Raw genomic sequence first — 6,952 nt, 5'->3', positions numbered from 1 at the left:
ATGCTGGTCTTTTGTGGTGTTATCAGCAGAAGCTCACCAGAGTTGAGAACCTCCATCTTGAGCAAGGTGTTTAATTTTCAGGTTAGTAACTTGTCATACACACATTTTTGCCTTCCTTTCTCCAGTTTTAATAATTGAACACAGTGTTTGAAATAAATTCTGTGAGTAAGAAGCTGGATGTTTGGTTACGACACCAGAGATGATTTCTTTTCCTGAAGTGGACATCCTAGGAGAAATTTGGCCAGACTTGTGAGCATCTCCATTCACTCTCAGTAAAATTTGGAAAGTGAGAAGGTTATTTTGAGAAGAAATCAATGAATAACTGTTCCTAGATATGATGGGATTGAAGCCACATAAATCCACAGAGAGCTAAAAATCTGGAGACTGGAAAAAAGCGAACAGATGATAAGAACAGAGTCCATCACACTGTCCTACCAACGTACCTCATTAGCATGGACAGGGAGAAAACATTCAGAGATGAGAATGTAGTTCCCCTCCAGTACCATTAAATTCTTGACCATTGTTTAGCAGGAGTGCCCACTATGGTCATGTACTTTTTTTTGGTGGAAAATGTTCCTTAGGATGGACATCCTTGAGACAACTTCACACAGGCCACAAATAAAAATGGAAGCTAAAACAACTTGACTTTTTCCACTTTTGTCTAAAGTCATCTAGGGACTGTTGCCTTGGTTGAAGACTTGGATCAGTCTTATATATCTGAGATAAGTTTGTGAGTAGATTCTTAAATTAATGAAAGACAGAGACATGTTCCAACAAAGACCTTTGAAGGAAGACCCAGAATCTACACAGAAATAAGACATTAGAAACCTTTCCTCCTAAATATGGCCATATGCATGAAATGGGATGGGGCTATGGCTGAATGGTTTAATTTGGTTAGGTACAGATCTACAATCTGTGTATTGAAGCTACAAGACATACAGGACAAGTGAGAGGATGAGATGCTGTTCTGCTTCTCATATAAGGCCCAAATAATAGACCCAAGTAAATCAAGGGAAGTGTTATGGGACATAGACTTTTCTTTGCATAATACCACTCTATTGCAGTGGTTTTTAATCAGCCTAACAAACCTTCAAGATTTATCTTTGTACATTCAAATTTAACCTCCTACTGATGTTACTTAGAGGGAAAAAAATGAAGGCTGATCTCATTTCCACCAACTGAATTCCAAGCTGTTATTTACAACAAATAATTTTGTCCTTCCAGATGCATGTGACAGGACAGGGAATAATATATATGTCAGACTGTCATACTCTGATACTATGTCTCATTTCCCTTTATTGCTTACCATGCAGACTTCCTTTTCAAGAAGGCTGCTGAAAGCATTTTTAATAGGTAGACAGCAATTTTCTTTCCCTGTGGACTCTGTAAGAGTTTAAGATATTAGTGATATAGATCTGTGAAAAGTGTCTTTCTTGTTGCTGCATTTTGTTCTTCACTAATCAGCATTTTCCTGTCACATACAGCAACATAAGTGCAGTCAGCTGGCATTTGAAGTAGTGCTGACTGAAGAGTCTGACAAAGTCATAATGGTACAAGAGAGAGCAAGCCTGCACCTAGGCAGAGATTCGGGCTTTCTGTGTTGATAGACTAAAAGTGACAAGGGTCAAGAAAAGAGAACTGGCATGAGACACGAGAGGCATGCTTACCCTTATGTTCTCCTCTGCATGTAAAAAGATATGTTTAAAACACCATTTCTTTTTCATTTTTATAATCTTATTGTATTCTTCCTCTAAAAATTAACAGCAAAACTGCTAATGTTCTCACAAACTTAAAGCCAAATATCTGTAAGTCCCCAAAACCCTCAGGTCTTTAACACATTAGCAGGGGGCAGTTGCCTGCAAAGAAAATAGTTCTGTGTGCAGCAAACATATGCATTTGCCTCTAGTACCTCTGAAAATTGCTGCAGATGTACATACAGTGCATATAGATAGGGTTATCCACGAAACACAAGAACATGGTATCTGATTCTGATGTGTATAGGCAGGATATTTGTGTAAATATGAAAGCTGAATGAGCTGCAATCCTAACACAAAACCTTAATATGACTTAACTCTACCTATAGTGGCTGAATTTCAAAGCTGTGCAAAAAGAGACCAAAAAGCTAGCACATCACTTAAACCTAGCTAAGCCCTTATAGTATACATGTCCTGAAGTCTTGTGTAAGGAGACATAAGTAGTATGTAAACCCTAGTTTGGTGTAAAAGCCATTTCACATCTGGAGAGGCCAGAATATGAAAAGCCCTTTGATTCAATCTGTTCACAGCTACAAGAGATAAACCGTATATGAAGGCTGCCTTTGAAGATGGAATAGCTGCTAAGAGTGAACTGTTTTCCATATCAGTGCTAAATATCTCTACCAGTATCTTTCCTCAGAGACAGCTCCATTGGGTGTCTTGGGTAGAAATTGGCTTTGGGCATATATGCTCATGCCACCAGGCACAGGATTGTATGTTCAAGCGTTGCCAAGCATGTCATACCCATCCTGCTCTCAGGACTTTGTAATGGGAAACCAGAAAGTCCTTAAAATCCTAACTGACATAGACAGGGGAAAAAAGGGAGATGTGGTTCAACATCTCTTCCAAGAAAAGCAATAGAGGAATCAAATAAAGACAATAAAATCCAGGTTCAAAACAAAGCAAAGGTAGATCTTATTATACAAGGTAGATGAGCTGTGGAACAGCTCTTCAGAAGACACGGAAACTAAAATCTTACATGGGCGGAAGGGAAGACTGGACAAGTTCATGGAAGAGAAATCCACTAAGGCCTATGAAATATAAAAAAACCTATATTCTGCCTAGGAAGTCCCCAAATCAAAAATGTTTAGAAGGCAGGACATAGATATTTTGACTACTGTCAAAGAACAGAAGACTGGAGGAGATGGATCTATTGTCTACCCCAGTGTGACCTTTCTTAGCTTCTGATAATCCTCATCAGTCTCAGATTTGTCAAGCATGACTTCAGAGCAAGCAATTTTTTATGTTGTAACATAACAAGAGCCCTAATATGTAAGTGTTTGAGTTAAAAATATTAAAGTCACTGAAAAAGATAGAGAGCTCAAAGAGAAATTATAGTGCTAAAGCTGTTTGTTTGTTTGTTTGCTTTGTTTTGTTCTGCTTGCTTTATTATGAAGGCTATAAAGTTGTTAGCCTTTTTTTTTTTAATCTAGAAAAAAGAAAGGCTCACTGATCACCTCTAATGTGCAACTGATTTAAGAAACTGTAGTGTTAATTGCTCCAGCTGAAAGAAAACAACTGTTTTGCTGCTGTTTCATGTTAGAAATAGGCATTTGTAAGGATGGCAGATGAAAGTGTTTGAAATAGATTTTTGAAATGTGTTTTCCAACTGTCTGTGAAGGCCAAGGAGCACAGTGACCTAGTGGAAGGCTGCAGAACCACCATAAATGTGGCTGTTGTGTTTCTGCTAGAGGCAGAAAAGTCTTTAATATCTCTCAGACAGTACCTGCTGGCCCTGTATATCATATGGTCTAGCTTCTACTAGAGTAGCCTTCATTATATTTTTTCTCCTTAAGAAAGTTCCTTCTCAAGAGTAGTACTGGCATCTCTAACTGCTTCTGCTGCTTCTGCAGACTTTCCGCTGATAAACCTGCATTACTTTTTCTCACTAGCTGAAAGAAGAGTTCTCAGATTGTCTTCTCCAATTTCCATCTCTACAGGATAGCTGAAGTGAGCAAAATTCAGTAGTTACAGAAAATTCAAGAGGCAGAGTGAACATCCTTTTAAAATTCATGCTAAACTTTGAGTTACAGAGTTTTCCTGTCTGTGTTACATCACAAATGTGTTACTTCCCTTAGCCTTCCTCTCTGGAGGAACACAGCAAGCATCAAATGATGGAATGGAAGAAGGCAATTCTTACTACAGTGTTCTCGCTGTTTGTCTCTTTCTTACATGCTGAGATTAATATGCTGTGGAGAGATTAGAATGCCAAGATATTTGTGGTTCATCAAAATGGAAGCAGTGATTGGGAGATTTGCTATATAACCATGTCTGCGGGCCAGATTTGCTTGGCAACCCCACTGCAGTAACATGCTCATTTTCTTTGCATCTTTCTGGACAGTCATGTGAATAAAATATAGGGTCTCTTCCCAGTAAGTATGTACAACAATTTGAACTGCTTCGATAGTATTTACAATATACACCTGAGAGGGAAAATCTGGTCTCAAGCCAACATTTTTCCTGGTAATCCTAATGACAGACCACATGATGATCTGAATTAAGATTTAATCCAGAGCCTTGATCTAAATGTTGCTGAACTAGGAGGACATCTTCTTCCAAAGTTAGGTCAGAAGTTTGCAGATTGTGGCCTCTTTATGTAATGAGCCAAGTCCCCACATTCAAAGAGTAATAACCTTTTCAGAAATTTCAGTTTCAGAGCTTAGGTCAGTCTCAGCCAGTCATTGCGGGTCCATCATTCCTTGGCTGCTCTGCTTGTACATGTGTAAGAGTGGCTTGAATTATTTTTATAACACTGCTTTCTGTAAAGAAATGATAACCCACTTGTCAAGAACAGCATGTCTATAACATAAGAAATTAATCTTTTCATGCTGGTTAGTTGCTTTTTGTAGCACTGATCCAAAGGAAAACTGCTAAATATCCCTTTAGCAATATATCCTTTTGTCATTAATTTTTGAGGGGAGAAGAAAAAGAAAAGACTTAAGATTACTAGTAGCAATTAACAATGTCTGCTAAAGCAATATATATATATATATATGTTGATTTTTTTTTTCAGAAGGGAAAATAGATTATGAAATAATTATCTGGCCTAAAAACTGCATTCCAGAAACCCTTTGATACATGCTTTCCTTCTCAAAGGGTTTGTAAATGAATGCAACATTTGCTGTGTCTGTAGGTTTACACTTCTTGGCAAAAGAAAAGTCCTGAAGAAAAAAACAAAAACAAAAACAAACAAAAACAAAAACAAAACAAAACAAAACAACATAACAACGAAACAACCCTAATTATAATGATATCTAAGTTTAACCACCAGTCTGCTGGAGGTGGTCCTAACATGAAACAAACATAAAAGTCACACAGAAGTGCAATGGCAATGTGACAGGCCAGACAACTGGTACACTTAGTGCACTTGTGCAACCTTAATGTACTGTTGAACTGAGATAATAATTAAGTCCTAAAGGACTAATTGAAGACTCTTGTACAATTCTTCATCCTACCTGAGTAACCTTACTTTCAGTTTCCAATTTGGTATTGAGCATTTCCTTTTCATGGATTCCTTCAAAGTATTTTGATCTTGCAGTTTCTTTCAATAGATCTTCATTATTCACAACACTTTGGATTTATGTCTGATTTTTAACACCTACATTATTCTGCAGTGGCTCCCTATTGAACAATAAACAGGATGTTGCACCTGTGAGAGTAGCTGAGCCCTAACTTACTTCAGGAACTGTCTAATGGAAAAACACTGCTGCCACTGGATCTTTAGCTAGATGCTCAAATTTGGGCAGGAAAAATCCGGCTCAGTGCCTTGCTTCTCTACATACGATGTTCTTCCTTTTCACTGCAAGAGATGTTGGAAAAAAATCTCATTATATAGAGAACCACAGATGAGGGGAGTGAAAATCTTGTGATACCTTTTGAGAATAGCACAACCCCAGCATGACGGCATTCCTTCAGAGGTGGGCATCCTTAGACAAGGAAACAGCGACTTCCCTTTCCTTGTTATTACCAGCACTAATAACTACCCCCACTGTTGCAACACACGTTGGAGAAATCCTTTCTTGCAGGGGCTGCTACCTTCTTGTTGTAGAAAGACTTCATCTCACCCTTGCCCTTCTGTAGCACTGCCTCATGTGAGAGATGTTTGCTCCAGCAGTGTGTGATACACACACAGCCCCATTGCTTCAAATTGAGATGGAGGCCTCTCTGCAAGCACTTTGCTGTGACTGAATGCTGGCACAGGCATGTGTGGTCCCTACCCTGAGGGATTTGCCCTGGTACTGCAATGCTGCAGTAAAGCCCATTTGTGAAAGCTTGCTTCTCTCTGTGGAGGAATGACCGAACCCCATTATGCTATAGTCGCTTTTTGTTCCATTCTGCCTTTATTCTCTATTTGTTTCCATGGTAGCAATATGGAAACATTTGGATTTCTAATGTAAAATCAAGGAAAGAGATCATTTTTGCTGCCAGAAGCCAGCTTGTGATGTACTGTGATATTTTTTGACAGCTGAACCTAAACCTGTTTCATAAAGAATGGATATGCTTGGTGTGAATGAAAAAATTGGGAATTTTATTTTGTATGTTTCATAATGGGCCACTTGAACTGGGTTTCAAGTGATTTATTTTGATACTTCTGCTCCAGCATGGAGAAAATGTTTAGACATAAACCAGTGCATATCCAAATCAAGATGGTAATTGCACAGCAAACAATTAAGAATCTTCTACTTGTCTAAATTGCACTGCAATTTAGCTTAAGGTTATGTAACACTAGACCATACCGTTTCTTTTTGGCACCACCCTAAATTGCTCCTTAATTTGTGTTCACATGGAGCCCTCTTGTGTTTGCTAAGTTTCCTTACAACATCCATTAAACCTGAGAGATATGTTATTGACCTACATTCAGAAGACCAAACTCCAGAAGGGATAGTCGAGCTTCTCTCCTCTGGCCTTTACAAAACATTGTGTTGAGTATTGTATCAAAATCATAAGGCATATCTTTTAAAAGAGCTTTGGGTTTGTTTTGAAGATGAGAAGTGAGAAAGAATTAAACACTAGCTCTGTCATAGTTACTCTACTGTTCAGTAGCTGTTGTAAACAAAATGGTTTAGTTGTTATTATGAGTATTGTTTGTGATATTCACAATTCATCCCTGCCTGCTTTGAGATATTCAAAACCTGGCTGGACACAGTCCTTAGCAGCCTGCCACAGCTGACCCTGCAGGGGAGCAGGGGAGTTGGACT

Source organism: Cygnus olor, chromosome 2 (genome assembly GCF_009769625.2).
Source record: "Cygnus olor isolate bCygOlo1 chromosome 2, bCygOlo1.pri.v2, whole genome shotgun sequence".
Classification (NCBI taxonomy): Eukaryota; Metazoa; Chordata; class Aves; order Anseriformes; family Anatidae; genus Cygnus; species Cygnus olor.
The sequence above is the reverse complement of the archived record's forward strand: the minus strand, read 5'-3'. Positions refer to the sequence as shown.